Source organism: Filicampus tigris, chromosome 13 (assembly GCF_054856515.1).
Source record: "Filicampus tigris isolate MCC_2025a chromosome 13, RoL_Ftig_1.0, whole genome shotgun sequence".
In the NCBI taxonomy this organism is placed as follows: Eukaryota; Metazoa; Chordata; class Actinopteri; order Syngnathiformes; family Syngnathidae; genus Filicampus; species Filicampus tigris.
Window position 1 is genome coordinate 5,008,383 of NC_141229.1, and position 19,862 is coordinate 5,028,244.

The window sequence follows — 19,862 nt, forward strand, 5'->3', positions numbered from 1 at the left end:
CATTTAGAAAAAAGTTGTGTCATATTGCGGCATCCGTAAGCCACCGTAAACCTTTTTAAAGTCAACGCAAACATTTTTTTTTTCAAGAATATGTTCTACTCTATGCGAGCCCAGTAGTTGAAACAGGGCATTCTGCTAAATATTGAGTTTGTGGAATAAGTGTTAACGCACTCGTTTTTAGCCATTCCCGGGGGCGGCCATTTTGTCTTCTGTCGACTGAAAATGACATCACGACTGCTCGCAACGACCAATCACGGCTCAGATTCAGAAAACAGGTCAGCCGTGATTGGTCGTTGCGAGCAGTCGTGATGTCATTTTCAGTTGACATAAGACAAAATGGCCGCCCCCAGAGATGGCTAAAAACGAGTGCATTTGGCTGCTTAACTTTTATTCCACAAACGCAAAATGAATCAGAATGCCGTGTTTCAACGAGTGGGCCTGCTGGGAACATATTCTTGAAAAAAAAAACATGTTTGGGTTGACTTCCGTTTTAAGTGGCCGTCATTTACTCTCAGAGTTTTGCTATTTGTGAAAGGACTCAATTCCTATCCCCATGAATTGCTATTCGCGGAAAAACTCCCCTAACAGTATTCACGTTTCTTTTTTAGTTTGTGGTTCATCTACAGTTCAAACTTTGAATATCGGCAATTATGACAAATTTTAGGGGGATTGTCAATTACTCATGTCTTTTATTTGCGTGTGTTTGCTGTTGGACTCCGCCCCTTGTAGCACACACTACCACCACCCAGTGGTTTGGAGTAGAACTGTATTGCCCGGCATGTTTAGCATTATTTGGCCTTGGTGGCGATCTAAAATGGCCTTTACAGTGGGGCTTATTATATATGTATGTCATCAGTTTTGATGAATGTTAGCTAGCTTTTGGCCTCGGCAGAGATTTGTTATCGTCATTATTAAGTAGGATCACGTTTGTTGTGGAGAGTCCGGTTTCTGATGATACAGAATGCCTTTCGGACCTTCGGACCTGACGCTGAGGCTTAAATATATGTTTAGTACGAGCAATAGTGGTGCTTTTTTTTTTTTTTTTTTTTTTAAGCTTAGTGTCTCATCCAAGCGTGCATACAATTCTTTTTTTTCCCCTTCTCGTCCCAGTGCTCTTGTTTGTGTGCGTGTGTGTGTTACACGCGAGGGGGATTCAATGTGAGGATTTGTCACACAACAACTGTGGCAACAGGAAGTCCTGAGCTAACCTGGCGACTCTAATCTCAGTGTTTTTTTTTTTTTCCCCGCTCAATTTTCCTTTGCTTTACTTTGATTGTTTACCGTGTGTGTCGCTTTGCTTTGGAGGTCAAGCAATCACACAGAGTGTAACAAATGACGTGAGTCCGTATTCGGACTAGAGATGAAATGCTCGGGAAAAAAAAGAATATCATGATCAACATGAGCAAAATGATCACGGTTATCAGTGTTTATCACCATATTAATGAAAAAAAAGCACGTCAGGGATTTGCTCATCTGAGTGGCAAAATATTAGGTCCACGCTTGCACACTCAATACAGAGCTGAAGCGGTAGTGCTCGAAATAGGACCCCTCCCAAAGAAAAAAAATTAAACAAAAGCTATAAAGATACATAAAACTATTTGAAAAAATGTTTAACGAATATTGGTGAAATGTTGGGGATGAAATTCAGAAATCCCCAAAAGAATAGAGAAAAATAACTGGGACAAAAATACACAAATCTTTTTTTTTTCAAATCATGACAAAAATATTGAAAATAATACAAATAATGGGGCAAAAACTTAGAAACATGCAACTTTTATAAGAAAATGAATATTAGAAAATACAAACATTTTAGAACTAAAATAAAAAATATTAGACTGAAAACACAAATAATTCGGAGGAAATATAAAAATATTAGACAAAGGTATCTTAAATAAGTAAATAATATTTAAAAATAGAAAATGTGAGTAAAACTATTATGACAAAATAATAAAAGCAAATAGTTGACAAATGTTTATTTAAATTATACAAAAATATTGGACACAAATATTAGATGTAGAGTATATGAATATTGGAAAAACAAATGTGAAAAATACACAAATATTAGGAAAAAAGGGTAAATATTAGGGGGAAAAAATGATCAAAATACAATTTAAAAGTACTACTACCAGATGCTAATTATAAAATATAAAAAAAAAAATAATAGACAAAAATATATAAATGGAAAATAAACCAATATTTAAATTATACAAAAATGTCCAAAAAATATTAGATAAAATACATGAATATTAAAAATATCAAAAATACACAAATAAAATCTTGATTAATTGGAAAACACCTGAGACTGATGAGTGTGCGGGTTCCATTCCTGAAAAAATGCATCTACGAATTACGCCATATGTAAATGTCCTAAGTGGCCTTTTCCTGAAACATGAACACACTGTAGCAGGCTAATAAGTTAGAAGCTAAACCGTGTCCTGACTGTACCTCCTTTCTTTTTTTTTTTTTGTCCCGTGCGTGTAAACTCTAGGGAATTGCATCTCTGGAAATATTGATTCCCCCCCCCCCCCCCCCCCTCCTCCTCGCACACAAGGGCGCTCGGGCTGTGAATCAAATTGACATGCGTACATCTGACATCCTCCTCTCAGCGGGACCTTCTGCCGGTGTCACAACTCCGGGGGAGGAGGAGGGACGAGTGGCAGGGTGATCAGCACGGCTCCTGGGGGCAAGCCGGCCTCTCTCGGGGGGGGGGGGAGCAGTCTTGATTTATGTGCGAAGGAGACTTCCCGGTGGGGCCAGGCGGAAAGGACGAGCACTTGTATTACGGCCAGAAAGTTGTCGTTGTGCCTTGCGTATCGATCCGTCCATTGTGTTGGGGCCGCCGTGTACAATGTGACGGCCGGACAAATGATGAATAGCGTGGAGGCGGGCCAAAAGCTCGGAAAGGTTCCCAAAATGCCAAATTCCCAAGCAACCTTTGTTTTTGGGGGACGAGTTGCAGGATTACAGTAAACTTGTTTTGTGTGGGGCGGAGCTAGACTTGGCACTGTCCACTCATTGGTTCACAGATAGATGACGAGATGGATGGATGACTGGATAGCTGGACAGATGTACGAACAGCTGAAGAATGGATCGATCTATCGATATCTATTTCAAGGTGTAATATCTCCATTCGCCACTAGATGGCTGGCATGGCTTAGTTGCAAGTTCCCATATTACAAACTTAGTATCTCAATAATATTGGAAATTTGCGTGAGTTGACTTTTGTGAGAAAATGCACAAAAGGAGTTCTTGCACTTTTGGTTTCTTTGTTTTGTGCCGTCCTTGAATGCCCTTTTTTTTTTTTTTTTTTTTTACGCATGAGAGCCTTTTGCACAACTTGGGCAAACCTTCAGCGACAATCGAAAAATCCTCCAAGGCTTCATGGACAAAATGTGGCTTTTTCACCGTCTCGACCCAGAGACGGCGGCGGCAGCTGCTTGTCGGCGGAGGCGTCCTCCTCCCCGGAGACGCCGCGTGTTTAACAAGGCGCTGATACGTTCATAAACAAATGCGCAGCGGACAAAGCGGAATTAGCTGCGCTAATTGCCGTCGCCGTCACGCCTCCGCGAGCTTGTAAATGCACCAGCTCATGTCGGCGGGGTTGCTCAAACTTTTTCGGTGCCCCTTACATGGGAGGCCCCTTGATAATCCTAATGCTAGCTATACGCAACTACCACGTGTTGCAACAATGCTGTAGAAATTAAAATGTTGCCTATTTTCAAGGGGAAAAGTCATAATCATTATGCTAGCATATAGTTATTTTTGGGGGAAAAATGTGGCTGGATGGTAATACCACAGACTGCGGGAATTGGGAACAGGGTTCAACTCCCTGGTGACATCCAGTTGGGTCCCTAAGCAAGACCCTTTACATGACCGTTATATGCAGATTTTCAGTCAGAAGCCTGGATAAAAACGGGCGTAATGCGTCAGGAAGGGCATCCGGTGTAAAAACGGTGCCAAACAATCCATACAAGTGACTTTTTGTGGTCACCCCTGACAGGGAAAAAGCCGAAAGTCGCTTCTACATTCTTCTACTTCTTTTGTAATGAGAGGAGAATCAAGTCCATTTTTTTTTTTTTTTTTTTACAAGAATGAAAAAAAAATCTTAAAAAGAGCAAAAAAATGATTATGCTAGGCTATTATAGTTAATTGAAAAGAACGGTAAAATTATAACTAAAAAAATCAGCACAAAATATTAATCTGATGAAAAAAATTGTAAAAACTTGTTGACCAGTGTAATTATAGCGAAAATGCCTTATGGTTTAATTTTTGTAAATAATTCGAATAAAAATTGAGTATATTCATTGCAGCTCAGCTTGTTCATTTTATTTTATATTTTTTATTTTTAACTTTATTTTCATTGTATTATGTTGCATTATATTACTATTATTAATAGAAGTATTTTAGTTTCTCTTTTTAAGAGTAGATGAAAAATACACCAATAGTATTAAGAAACAACAGGTTCAAAAATATTAGGAAATAATATTTGAAAATAATGGAAGACTAATACAAAAGCTAGATAACTAAAATTACAAAATATACATCAATTAAAGAAATGATAGATGAATAAATATCGAATGGAAATAGCGCAAATAATTGGAAAAACGCTAAAAATGTCAAATGAAAAATATTAGGAATGAAAAAGTACAATCTGTTCCCTAAATGCGCTTTTTTTAAACAACGGGACATAATAAATCTTTCCAAATCTTTTTTCGAGCCCCTAATCCTCGCCTTGCAAATCCCCACTTTGAGAACCGAGGCGACCTTACATCACCGAAGCCGTGTTCCCGTTTTCATCTTTTAGCTTTTGTACGCTCGTCCCGCCTCCTTCCTGCTGCGACGCGCTTGGAATGCGCGCCGATGTCCTGACTGACGCGACACATGTCTGCAAAACTGCTGACCGTGCGGATTTTTTGCTGGAACTTTCCAAGGTGTCCTGGAATAGACGGGCCAGGTTCACCTTACCGTCCTGTAGCACTCGCTCATTTATTCGCCACTTGTTTGTCTGCTTAGATAACTGCAACCAAGACATTCAGTAGCCGTTGTGTTCAGGAAAACCCCTAATATAGATGTGAATATACTGTACCTCAATATACTGCATATCATATATTGAGAGAGATAATATTCACATAACTACATTGATATAGTTTAGAGATGGACCGATATGTTTTTTTTCCGGGCCGTTACAATACTGATTATAAGTAGTCAAGAAAGTCGATAACTGATATTTGGAGCCGACTTTCATTTTAAGTAAAAAGGGAAATGTTGGCATCAAAATCTATTTGTTTCTCTTTCTCGCACTGTCTTTAAGCGTGTTTATTGAACAATGTTTCAGGTTTGCATAATGTAGATTTTTTTTCAATTATTATTATTTCAAGAAGTTTTTGACAATATACAACTCTGTTATAAAATTCTAACAAAAAGTCCAGGGTGCACCCGGGGTTGTCAGCATGTCTTGAAAAGGATAAAGGAAAACTTAGTGTAGTTTTCTACAGTAAATGAAAAATTCAAAATGACAGAAATGCTAAACTTTCACATATCTTTGTTTTGATTTCCACAGTTTTAAATTGATTTAGTATCGGCTATTAGAGTTTTAAAAGAGGGCGATATTCGTCAAAAAGCCAAATATCGGTGCCGATAATTGGCCCGGCCGATAATCAGTCTATCCCTAGCATCTATCGATGCTATTCGTTAGCATTAAGCTAGCGGACATTCAAAAGGCAAAGTTGAGAGATTGTCGTCAATACACAATGTGCAATTCTATTCGTTTTATGTTTACTTTGTCAACGTCAACTGACAGTGGCAAGAAACAGCTTGAAGCCTCTTTTTATATCTTTGTTTTGATTTCCACAGTTTTAAATTGATTGATTATCGGCCAGCAGAGTTTTAAAAAAAGGCCGATGCCGATATTAGTCAAAAAGCCAAATATCGGTGCCGATAATCAGGCCGGCCGATAATCGGGCCGGCCGATAATCGGGCCAGCCGATAATCGGTCGATCCCTAATATAGTTATGTACGCACTTACACGTACTGCGAGATATTCTGAATGGCGCATTCTTGTACACAGTATGAGTGTAGTGATACCCAAGTATAAACCGGGTGTCTGTGAGTGTTTTGAAATGACGCAGACTGTGTGATAAAAAGCAATTCAGGAGACATTTTCTTATCTGATCAAATACATTGGAGCTACTAAGGACTACACGATCACACACACATGAATTTGGACACAAGTCTCACACACTCTTCTTTCTTTTCCTCTCGCTCTCTCATTCCCTCTCTCGCACTCACACAGGTTGAGTGGCAATAAATATGCTGGCCCTGCATTCGGCGCTCTCCGTCAGGGGAATGCAATTACGTTAAGGCTTATTTATAACGCAATCCGGCACCGGCTGTGTCACCGGCTCCCTCCCTGCCTCATCGAGTGCTGTGTAAATCTGACCGGGGATCGGTTATTTGGGCTCCACCAAATCGTCAAGTCGCGGTATCCGCGAGGTACGGAGCCCCAGACATGACATGCCGTGGAAATTAGAAATAATAATTGTGGCCGCACTACAGATCTGAACAGATATGAACTCAAATTAGGATTTGGTACACGGGCCTTCAGTGCGGATTTACCCGACTTAATCCACTTCTTCATGCCCCTACTATCGCAATGTTTACGTAATAAAATGACAGAAACATCAAACAGTTCAAGAAATTTCACGATACTCACCTGAGATGCTGATTATTGAAAGTATTCTTGCATCACTGGATCGCTACGGACCTTTTTGGCTTGTCGAAGTTGATTGTAAAAAATTTTGCTCCGACCAACTAGAGGATAGAGAAACGCTGACGCCATCAAAGGCCAGTAATCCCTGCATCGTTTGCCCTTTCCATTTTCAACGAGCAATTGAAAATCGCAAATAGTACAGTATATTGTGGCCACAATTAAAAAACGATTCCAATGTCATGTCTATAAGCAAGAGAAGCAGCTGACGCATAAACAATTCCTTGTGTTCCGGCACACCAAAAAAAAAAAAAAAAGCTTCCTCCTGGATTCAGCAGAGGAGCAGAGATAGTTGGAATCATTCAAGCGAAAGCTTTGTTGTTGTGCATAAGCACTAACCGCCCGCCGGCCAGTCTCGTCATGGCTTCCCGAAGGAGAAGCCTTGTCGGAGGCCCCCGAGGCGGTGGCTCGCCCGACTCCCGCTCGATGCCTTCGGGACAAAAGTGGAAGTGGAGCCGTGTGTTTGTCCCGTTTTGCAATACTGGCTGAGTTAAATCGGGAGAAGAAGAAACAGATCGGTCGTGTCGATCCTTATCCCAACTCGGCTTCTGGATATTTACAGCAAACACTAAAAACAACAAGCCCTGGACTTGATTCGTTGGTTCTTACCGCATGTTATGGTTTCCCCTTTCCACCAGATTCTCCAGGACAAATTGGGTGTCACATGTCTCTGAGACATCTGGGTTTTCTACCTTACCTGGATTGTCTCAGATTTTATTTTCACCTGGATTCCCCGTTCCACTTTTGTTTCCCATGTTCCCGTATTCTCTGTTACCTATGCCACCTGGTTTCTGGACAACCCCCAGGTGACCTTGGACATCAGATTCCCAAGGACACATTGGATTTCTCGTGCTCTCTGGAACTCCTGATATTCTTCACTTTCATGTCACCTGGTTACTGTTGGTCATGCATGTGGGGGTCTGGTCTGGGTCTCTGAGTTTCTCTGGATTCTCTCAGGTGCCTATGCCACCTCAGTGCTGTAGATTATCCAGGTACCCTGGGGTACCTGGGTCAACCTGATTCCTGGCCAGGGACACTTGGGTTCCAGTGGACACTTGTGTTTTTCTTGTTCCCTGTCACTCCGAGGTTTTACCTTCTCTAGATTTTCTTGATACTGATGTCACCTTGGTTCTGGAGGTCATTCGTGGTGCCTTGGGTTTCTGAGATTCTCTGGATTCTCTCACTACTCATATCTCCTTAATTCTGTAGGTCCCCCGGTTGACCTGGGGTACATGGGACCTCTGGTTTCTCATGGACACTTGGCTTTCCCTAGCTTCTCTGGGACTCATGTATTTTGTGCCTTGTCTTGATTCTCTCTGTTATTTGTGTCACGTGAGCAGAGGTGGGTAATCCAGGTCCAGAAAGTAAAAACCCTGCCACAGTTTGTCTTGAGCCACAGGTGCTTCTACTCAACCGGCAGCTAAACGAGCTCAGTTGATTAGAAGCACCTGTGGCTAAAGCCAAACTGTGGCAAGGTTTTTACTTTCTGGACCTGGAATTTCCACCTCTGCACATGAGTTCCGTAAGTCATTCGGGGGGGCCATTGGACTCCGGGGTTTTGTACCATCTCTGGATTGTCTTTGATACTCGTGTCACCTGAATCCTGTAGGTCTACCTGGATCAGCCATATTCCTGGGGAGACTTGGTTTCTATGGGATGCATTTTCTTCTCTTTCAGACGGGTTTTGGTGCCTGTCAGCTCCCATCTGGAGTCTTTGGTTTGGGCATGAATGATGACGTGGATGCTTTTGTGTGAATTTTATGTATCTGCTACCAGTTGTCAAGAGAAAAGGCCAAAGGCTTGGTCATGGAGGTGGACGGTGATCAGGTTGGGGGAGGTTGGACATGGAGGAGGGGGGGGGGGTGTCGGTTTGGCAAACAAACACACCCACACGGAACCCTCTGGGGTCGGAGACGCTGCCCAGCCTGTCATATCGCGCTCCCCGCCGAAAGATGAAGAGGTTACACTGCTGGGTCGCAGCTCTGCCGGGGCCCCACGGGACCCCTCTTCCTCTTTACAACATTCCACCTCATCTTCCCCTCCGTCAGCTCCGCCGTCTTCAACATTTTTCTTTTTCTTTTATGTAATCCTGTCAGGGAGCAACGTGCTTGGCTTCCCCTACTCTATTGCCAACTTCCAGCACTTTCTGTGGGAATGATCTCTCCCAAGCAAATGTGAAGACCACTTTCCACTCTCTCTTCCTTTTCCTTCATATGTTTTATTTAAGCCCTGGGCCCTGGCTCAAGACGGTGGCCTACTTTTGTCTGAACCTGCGCTCGTTTTTTTGGGGGGGCGTATTAGGCTCCGCATCCAAACTTTGCGTGGACTTCCCTCAGCGGCTTGAGTAACAGCCAAAAGTAAACACTTTGGAACGCGCTTGGAAAAAGGAAGTATGGAACCAGAATAAAGTAGAATTATATTGATAGAATTATGAGAAGACTTTTGACGTATACTGAAAGTAAACAAATAATATTATGGGAAAATAGTCGACGTGCTGCAAGAAAAACGTTGGACCCTTTATGAGAATACATTTTCTGTTTTAAGGAAAATAATTCTGGTTATAATATAATCAGTCATTGTATTGGGAAAAAAAAACATTTCAAAAAAGTAATTTTATGCCAATAAAATTATAATACAATAAATAAGACAATGAGAAGTGCGAGAATATCAGACTAAACATACGTGGAGGAATCGTGTACAGAGGTTTTTTTGGGGGGCGTTTTTATTGACGCTTTTCAATTATATGCGGAGTTTAATGGGGGGGGGAGTAGTGAAGGAAATTATGGGTGGACAGCAAGGGGGGGTGATGTGGGAGGAAGAGATGTTTCCAGAGGGAAGCAAAGGAAGATGGAGGATAACGAGAGACCAGGAAACGAAGAGTGGAGCAAGAGCAACCTGAACTCGCCTCGAACGAGGACGATAGCGAGGCGTGTGGGCGACGACTTCTTTGAAAGTGCTCCTCTTGTTCTCCTCATTAGAGTTCATCCAAGACTTCCTGATGGCACGTGCGCCGTCTTTGATGCTCGCATGAGACGCGCATCCTCTCCTCATTAGCCCGCGCGTCGTTAGCACTCGCATCATTAGCGCGCAAGAGTTTTATTTCCCGTTGTTGTTCTTGCCAGGTCTTTTCATCCATTCCATGTGTCTTTGATTAATCATTCCACGAGACAGTTCTTTCTTGACTTTGGAAGATTTTAAAGTGTTTTGAAATGTTAATCCCTCTGATCTAAAAACGTGTCTCTCAAGTATTTAAAAATATGTGCGAGACGTAGAAAAGTGATAGGACGTGTCTTTTATGGGTCTTTGATAGCTCACATTCTTTCGTGATTTTGGACAACTTTAAAGTGGTGTGTGTGGAAATACCACACTCTCATGTTAAAACTTGTCTAAGGTGGACATAATTAATGGCGTGTGTGTCTTTGATGCTTCATTCCCCGAGACTAATCATTTCCCGGACCTTCGAGGACTTATAAAACAATGTACATAAGATGGACAGAAGTAATGGAACCCGTGTCTTTGATGCTTCACTCCACATGGCAGACCACTATTTTTTTTTAAGTCATAGGACTATACAACTTTAAGTGCGGAAATATCTTGTGTAAAATAACCTGCATGAGAAAGGCAAAAATGACGTCTTTGATATGGAACTTCAGAAGACGGCACTTCATAGCTTTTACATGAGGTATCTCTAGCTAGCATAAAACGATGTATACAAGAAAGACGAATGCTAATGGTTTGCTCCATTAAAACAACACGTTTCATGCCACGCTCCACAAGACGAATCACTTTCTTCAAAGTCGGGTTTGTGATGGTAACACTATCTGGGGAACAAAAGTAGTGGGGCCGTTACAGGATGGATAAATCAAAGAAAATGGCGTTCAAACTTGAGAAGCGACAGGGTCCTAAAAGGTTTCCCTGAGGAGCTCCACTCCTCAACTCCTGTCCTGGCTTACCGGGACCTTTGTGATGTTACACTATCAGGGAACAAAAGTATTACAGCAATGGAAAAACTCATGAAAACAGAAGAAAATGAATGTACTTCAAACGTTGCCTTGAGGAACTCCACTCAAAAAACGTCTGTGCGGATAAATGTGTCGTAACGCAAGGCCACTCCACCCAACAGGAAAGCGAAAGCTTTGTTCGAAGGGCTTGTTCTTCTGCGCCAAACTCATCTCAACAAGCCGGCCCTTTGTTTTGCACCTTGGTGCTTTTAATCTGATTTTTGCTTAACCTGCCTTCCGAGCGCGTGTGAGCACGGGCGAGCACACGCGCTATAACTTGTGGTTGCAGCCCTTTTAATGGAACTCCTTGGCCCCGACACTTCATCAGAATGTCAATAAAAGAGAAGGAGGAGGAGGAGCAGGGCTTGTCTATCAGTGACTGATGAATGCAGCAAACACGTGAAAGCCTCGCCTCTAGTCTAGTTCACGCCTATTTGACGGACATATTTTTGACTCCGTCGCAAGTAAAAGAAATGATTGCAGTTTGGGTAACATTTTCCAACATTCTCTTTTGTCGGTGTTTGAGACGTACAGTACAAAAGTAATGGGGAACGTGTCTTTGATGGGCCACTCCACGATATGGGGCACTTTCTTGATTTCTTGTGGATAAATATTGTAGCTCCCTCGCAATAAAAAAAATAATAAAAATAAATCATGTAGCAATGTATATTGCTTTTCCTCTTGATTTTGAACGGCCTTAAAGCGCTACACGTAGAAGTGACTCTTTTGCATTCAAGAGTGTGTATGAGATGGACAAAAGTGATGCGGGCATGTGTCGGAATGAATAACTTTTTTGGACTGCTTGTGACTTAAGTAGAGCATTACGAATGGAAATAGCGCTCTACTTTACAGAAAATGTACGAGATGGACAAAAGGAATAGGAGCCCGTGTCTTTGACGAGTCACTCCACAGGATGAATCACTTTATGTCTCCGATTGGACCAAATTAAAAAGCATTGCATATGGAAGTGGCTCGGTCACGTTCAACAGCGTTTACGAGAGGTACAAAAGTAATGTGAAGAGTCTAAAATTGTCTTTGATGTTAACAAAAATGTTTTTTAGGTTCATTTCAAAATCCATATATTTTTATGTTTGCCGAAAATATGGACATTTGTTCCGCTCAGCACAAAATTAGCTTTTCTTTATGACAAACATTGATTGGAAGAATCTGAAGAGGCTTTGATGTAACGAAAAACAAGTTAGATTCGTCTGAATTGTCTTTATATTTATGAAAATATGTACGTTAGTTTTATTGAAAACTAAATTGCCTTCACTGTTCACTAAACACTTCAGCTACGTCGTAGGCTAAGTCAACTTTTATGTGAACAAAACAATGTTTGCTTTGTCTGCTAGCTAGCTAGCTATTACTTTATTTCTGACAGTTGATGATAAATGATAATTCTTTTTTTTTTTACGGTACTTTTCCCCGCTTTGTATCTCAAGTTGAAAAGCGAAAAGAGCTATTCGGTTCAATAAACAACAAAAAGTGACATTAAAGTGGGGGCACCTTGCCAGGCGAGCTTCCAGCGGAGCAAGAGTCTGTTTGCGCATACTCAGCACTTTCCGCGCTTCTAATGTGGAGGGCTATCGGGTTTCGGCGGCATCTTAAAATTCCTCGTGACCAAATGTGGATGAGATATCATACAAGGCCGTCGGGTGTCCGCCCGCAAGCGTCATGTGAGCTGCTTTAGTCTTCAACCAAGCTATAAAAACATCAAAGGCAGTTTATGTACGCCACTGAATGGAACATGTTTTTGTCGACATCTAAGAGAATTCAGTCTGTGAAGAACCTGAAGTACTTATTTATGTAAACGTCAAGAGAAAATTTCTCTAATGTGGTGAACAGCATTTTGTAAACATCCAGCCATCCATTGAAGACATTTTAAGTGTTTGACAGACCTAATGTTTGGAATTTCACAAAGGTTGATCAACAAACCTAACAAGCATTTTTATGCCAATCGAGTAGTGTTTGATCAACGTAATGTTTGTGTTTTGCGAAACATGAAAAACAGATTATTTGACACACCGAACGTCACGTTTTATAACAATTCAGCCTTTGAATGAATCTAATGGAGTATTTCCGTAAACATCAAAGACAACAAACCCAACTTACCTATTTTAATGAACGTTAAAGACAATTTAGTCTTTGACCAACCTAAAACCCGTTTACGTAAACATAAAAAAAAAAAACGATTTGGGCTTCCGCGAATTTAACGTACCGATTTTCGTGAACATCGAGGACCATTTCAAGTCTTTAATCGAGCTACTGTTGTGTTGTGTAAAGGGGAGACAATTCACTCATCGCAAAAACCTAGCTTGTCTCGTGTTTTCAAAAACCTCAGACAATTCTGTCGCCAACAAACCGAACGAACGTGCTTCCGTAAACATCAAAGCCAATTTAGTCTTCGTCAAACCTAACATACGTGTTTTCATAAATCTAAGGTAAAATAAACTTTTATCAGTCCCGCAATGGTGCCGCGTTAACCTCGATCTGTGAATTACAGCCTCTAATGAACCAAATTTCCTTGATTTTTGTCTCTATCAAAGACAATTTAGAGTCTTTGAATTGCCTAACCTACGCACGTTATGCAATACAATACACCTTTATGTTTGTGTTTGTTTATGTTTGTGCATTTATACACGTGCGTTTTCATAAACTCCAAAGGCATTTCAGAGCCTTAGTGCCTAGTCTTTGTCCAACATCAACTTTGAGTCTCTGAGCCAACTATCGCACGTTTTCCCGAGCCCCCCCTTGCGTCTCCTCGCCTCGTGACGGGCATTCATCTCGTTCCTTTGTCGGATTCGCCGCCCAAACGGCTTCCCGACCTCGTCGGTAATGACCAGACGGAGGGATGAAAGAAAGGAAAAAGATGAGAAAGGATGCGAGAGAAGAGAAGCACAGAGGATGTTTTCCCTTTTGATTCCCCCTCAGTGTCACCCTGATTATGTAACTGCCACGTGCTAAAAATAAAGCCTGCAGTACGAGCCGGGAATGCTGTGCCAGTGCGTACCCCCCCAACCCTTCCTCTCAGACCCCCCCCCCCCCCCCCGCCACACACACACACGTACACACACTTTGTGCGGTTACCATGGCAGCGCAGCCTCCTTCAGACAGAGAGGAGAAGCGGCATGACTTCCTGGAGGGAAGGAGCAGGAATCTCATCACTGCCCGCTGCTTTCCTGCCTCTTGGTTTATTTATTTATAGAGGGCGACACGGTTGTTCAGCGGAGAGCCTCGCAGCATCTGATCTCGGATTTGATGCGGTGTCTTGTCTGTTGTCTTGAATGAATGCAAAAAGAAAAAAAGAAAAAAAAATGTCCGTCAAGTTTGTGAATCCATTTGATATTTATCAAAAAAAAAAAAAAAAAAATAGTCTTAAGTTGACAAAATACGCGTTAGGTAAGAGTTGTTTCCGATGCTTTCACTATGATTGAAAAAAATGGATGTTCATCAAAATAATTTGGAGGTATAATTGTCTTTGGTGTTGAGAAAAACATGCTTGTCAAAGTTATTTTGAGAGGCGCCAGATGAGGTGGCTCGGGCATTTGTTAAAACGGAAGTCAACCCAAACATTTTTTTTTTTCAAGAATGTGTTCCCAGCAGGCCCACTGGTTGAAACACGGCATTCTGATTCATTTTGCGTTTGTAGAATTTAAGTTAAAGCAACACTGTTGTCATATGTCAGTTTTTGTTGATTATGGCGTCGCCATGTGGAGAAAAGCGGCAGTGTTTTGACAAACATCAACCACATTTCCCATGCGTGCCAGCGCGTAGTGTCGTGAAATCCTGAGCCGCCCTTATGGCGAAAGGAGGAAGTGAGTATGCCGTAAATTTTTTTGTGTGCCAGGGTTGATCCCATCCTCCCCAAAGTCGCTTTGTGCCAGTAAAAACGATACAGACCCCCTCAGGGCATGACAAAAGTCCCATTCAACCCCTTGTAAGTCAATGTTCCATCAAAAGAGTTGTGGAAACATTTTGATTAAGGTCGATTTCTTGCCCAGTGCTGCTTTAAGCAGCAAAATGCACTTGTTTTTAGCCATCTCTGGTGGCGGCCATTTTGTCGTCTGTCGACTGAAAATGACACCACAACTGCGTCAATTGTATATAGTGTTTTATATTAATTTATTGGCTTTATCTATTTATATTTTTATTATCTGTATTTATTAATAAGTGTATCACAGCCTTTTATTGTTTTTTTTTTAATTTATTGTATTGTTTGTAAAGTGCGTTGTTACAGCTCTTGCTGTTATGAAATGCGCTATATAAATAAAATTGGATGGATGGATGAAAGCTCACCTTTCTTAGACCAGATCTCTTAAGCTGTCGAGCGGGACTTTTCTGACTTGCCTAGGACGCGTCATTGTCAGCGCACTTCCGCACCACACGTTTGTAAGCTGCTCTCACATTTAACCGGGGTTCATCTGCGGTTCAGCGCGAAACGATAAAAGCTCATCCTCGTCGTCGCCGACTCGGTCGTCACGTTTAATGCTGACAACTCTGTCATCTTGGTGGAAGGAAAAAGACGCATGCGACTTCGCCATCACGCGGCGCTACACGCGCCTGTCTTTCACGGTTTGAGGGACAGGCCGACTCGGTGATGTCATCAAGCTGCACCGGGAAGTTAAACATGGCGGGAAATGTCAATAGCCGATTTAATTTTATGTTGAAGAAAGACTGTGGAAGACGAAATTGTCTTTGATGTTTTCAAACGCTTTTACTTTGTCTTTGACATTTACGGAAATAAGGACTTCAGGTTCGCGAACAACTGAATCGTCTTTGATGTTTACGAAAGCGAGGCTCAAAGGTTCTCGCTGAAGGAATTATTTTTGATATTCACAATAGCAATACGGTAATTGTGTAAGAGCAGTCAATCCTTTAAATTTGATGAAAAATGTCTATTACATTTGTCAAAGACATAACTGTTGATATTTACAAAAAAAACACACACGTTAGCTTTATGACGTAACGCCTTTGATGTCAAATACGTATGTCAGGTTAACTGAAGACAAAATCAGCTTTTCTGTTTGCAAAAAATGCATATGTTTGATTTGTGAAAGACTAAGTCGTCTTTGACCCGTATGTGAACACGTACACTAGGTTTACGGAAAGCGCGCTAAAATATGTATGTTACCATTAGCTTCAGTAATACTTCAAAACGGCCCAATAGGGTTCTGAGGTCTGCAAGCTCGGGTCACTTAGGTGAGCCCAGGTTTCAAAGCAAACACGGTGAAGCGGCTTTTAGCTGTTATGCTGCACGCAATCGGAATAAGTGGCCGACAGAAGTGAAGTCAGCCCCACGTATACTTAAATGCTTTTAAATCCATGTTAAAAAAAAAGCTTTTTTGCCCACATTCCTTTGATGAAGGTATTTGAATCATTTTTTAAAAATCAATTTCACTTTTACAGTCTTTTAGTCATTTGAGTAAGCTGTATAGAGATCAAGGGTGCAAATCCAGCATGGGTTTTCGGCTTCCTCTCGCATTCCGAAAAACATGTGTGTGAGATGAATTGGAGACTGTACGAGTGTGAATGCTTGTTTGTGAGTGCCCTGCGATTGGCTGGCGACCAGTTCAAGGTATTACGCACGGGCGCTATTGACCGCGCGCGCGGGAGAGGAGAGTGGCGACACAAAAGTGAGAGCCAGAAAAGAGGCAAACTTAAATAGCGAGATTTATCATATTGTAGCGTCTTCCAGGAACACGCCGTCAGACGTCGTTTAATTATCACGTTTTTATTCATCCAAGTACAACTGCTCGCGCTCTTCTTTCTCCGCTGCTCCACTCGCTTGCCGTACGGTGCATTCATGAACCTCGGAAACGTCACAACTCGGCAACACACCACAACACCGATAACCCAATTCGTTAAAATATGCTGTTGTACATAAAGACTTTTTCATTTTTTTTCATTGTAAAAAGTTTTATTATAGTTAACTATAATTGTAACTGTTATTGTATGTTTTTTTTTTTTTTTTATCACAAAAGTGTATACATGTACTGTAATGACAACTTGTCTTCAATTTCAATGTCTTAATAATTTACAAAATTAAGAGGTCTTTATTGTTAGGTGTATTTTTTATTCTGGTGTAATTTATTAGAATTTAATTTAATTAATTAGAATATCACCCGAATGGTTCGCTTTTATTTATTTCTTTTGAAAAAAAAGGACAGCTTACTTGTCATCTTTTCAAAATAAACATTTAAAAAAAAAAAAAAAAATCTGTTTTTTTGTACCGAAAATATACCGAACCGAAGTTTCCAAAAAACCGAACCGAAACATGATTTAGCGTACCGTGACACCCCTACTTCTAACCCAAACTCAGCTATGCATAGGCTACAGTGAGGATACGCGATACAGAGAATAGATGGATGGATAATATTAAATGCATACAAATAAAGACCTCCACCCTAATAAACCGCCGACCATTACAGTCACTCTCTGCAGTCGAGTACACAAACAGCAGTGATCACACACACCCGCGTTCACGCACGCGCACCCCCCCCCCCCCCCCCCCCACACACACAGAGGCGGAGGCAGGTCTTTAGCTCATCGATTACATTTAATGGCGGTGTCGGAGATACGCTCCGCTAACACTAATGCTAATGAGCAAATTACATAAGATGAGCTAATGAGCGAGCAGCTATAAATAGCCAGCGCTACATGTCGCGCTCATGCATAACGCCGGTCGCTAGGTCCGAGCGGCCCCGAGCGGCCCCGAGCGGTCCCGAGCGGCCCCGAGCGCCAGTGCGAAGGAGAGACAATGAAGCTATGCTAGCTACCAAGTCGCACGGCTAATTAGGGCGTCAACAGTTTTCCCCGCCGGTGAAAAGACTGGATGGCTTTTTCTCTATTTACATACTTTGTTGACGTTAGCAAGCGAGGATGGAAGGAAGGATGCAAACAAGGAGGGAGGAAGCAATGAAGGAATGGTATGAAAGGAAGGAAGTAGAACCCGAAAGCCCTTAAACCCTTGATACGACTATAACTTAAAAGAGTTCATCACAGTAGCTTTTATTGAAATTGATACAGCTTTCAAGACGTGTAAATGTCACGAAACGACAACATTTGAGAGTGTCTACCTACTTTTAGGCCCACCCTGTAGGGGGGAAAAAAAAAAAGAAAAAAAGTCAAGCAGGAAATGAGATGCGGCGTCCTTGCAGGGTTTTACGCGCCCGTCTTGTGTTATACAAGTAGATGATTTATTGTGATAATGTTGAGATGCTGCTTGCGTGTTACACGGGCAACTGCACACGAGTCGCGTTGTGTGAGCGTGCGCGTGCGTTATTTGCATTACGCTCTGCAGTTATAGTGAAGACTGATATGCAATCAGCATGTGGGCATTTGTGTGCGCGCGCGCGCTGACCTTTTATCACACGTTAGTCTGGTGTTGTGTATGCCGTCTTCCCCTTCAGACACTCTTGTCATGTAGTTTTTAGCAGTATTTCAAGCTCAGCTATTGCTGCCTAAATAGGCTGCAGGTAAAAAAAAAAAAAAAAAAAACTGAGAGAAAATCTGGGTAAATGACACTTGGTGCAGGCTCGTTTTGAAATATAATTAATTAAAACAAGTAGATACTGAAGTAGGTTGGGAGCTTTTTTGTTGTTGTTGTTTTTCCATCTTATTTCAGACCCGACTAGTTTGCAAAAAAAAAAAAAAAAAGGAAGTAAACAGAAAGCTTGGTGTAGGAACATTTTTACGACAAAGTAACTTGGTTTGGTCATGAATTCACACACATCTAGTTTGCCGCCTAAACGGGCTGCTATGCAAGTCAAAACGGGAAGTAGATTCATGAAGAGTGCTTAGTTTGGTGAAAAATCATTTTAACTGCTGTGACTTGAGGTTTGATTAAGGCACATTTTTAATTATAATCTATTCAAGTAAATACTGCAGTAAGTTGGAAGCTTTTGTTGTTTGTTTTCATCTTATTACAGGCCCGACTAGTTTGCCAAAATAGGTTGCAAAAAAAAAAAAAAAAAGAAAATAGCAAGAAGTAAAGAGGAAATTAGCAAAGCTTGGCGCAGGAGCATTTTCATGTCCAAGAAATAACATGGTTCCGTGAAGAAATTCACGCCCATCTAGTTTTCTGGCTAAACGGGCTGCTGTGCAAGCCAAAAGACTGCTCTCCTCTTTGCTATGCAGGTCAGTGCCTCCCATATGCAAAAGTTATGATCCATCTTAGCTTGACTGGCAGGTTCCGCCCCCGTCGTTGACTGTCGTCCTCCACCTCCGCGTGCGCCTCTGTCAGAAGAGGCCGCGCAGGATTTTAAACCTCGCTTACTCTTCGCTTTCAAATGTGACCAGTTTTGGCATTTGACAGCAATAAAAATAACCAGCCGGCTAGCCTCACGCTAAGGCTAAATAACATCTATCTCCCCTTCCTGTAAGGGATAGAACACAAATGGCGCAGCAGCACACGCGTTTGTGCACACTGAGGCTTCTCCAGGTCAAATTTGACTTAACTGGTTTTAGATTTACCAGTATGTGTTAAATCAAAGGAAATGGTGGTAACGCTGTGAAAATAGAGTCCTGAGAGTGTTTTGTGTTACCACCACATTAGAGGATATTCTTGGCACAGGTCAAAATTGACCCAGAACGTCCTACACTGTGTGCGCCCGGAAAATGAACAACATCTTAGAAGAAGTCGGCAGCGTTGACGACGGCTCGGCAGCTCGTAAATCAGGTCAGCGTCCCACGTTTGCTCGTAAACACAGCAGCGGTTGCTGAAAATAAGGACACGGGCGGGAGGGGAGAAGACGTAGCGACAGAAATAGCGATAGCGGGACGTGATGGGGCTGGGAGAAATGAGACGGAAAGCATGGAAAAAGCCGCGCCTCGTGACGGCGTCCCGCTGTGCCGCTCTCATTTTTGCACATTCTGTGATATGGAGGCGCTCTTTTTGTATCAACCTGATTTGAACGGGAATCATCCACTTCCTACCTAGCTGCGATCTGTTCAAATGGTCTCAGTACAGCGCCCTGTGGGACTCCGACAATATGGATTGTGTAATGGCGCATTCAATGCATGTATAAATTATGACGTGTGTGTACATATGTACGATGTCACTTCTCCAATTGTTGTTTTTTTTTTGCATCTGGCTG

The 19,862-nt window shown here is 41.9% G+C and overlaps 1 protein-coding gene across 4 annotated transcripts in view; it reads left to right on the forward strand.

Moving 5' to 3' along the window:
• Positions 1-19,862, forward strand: part of slc8a3 (solute carrier family 8 member 3) — a 53,553-nt gene that overhangs the window by 7,855 nt on the left and 25,836 nt on the right. The window lies entirely within an intron of this gene.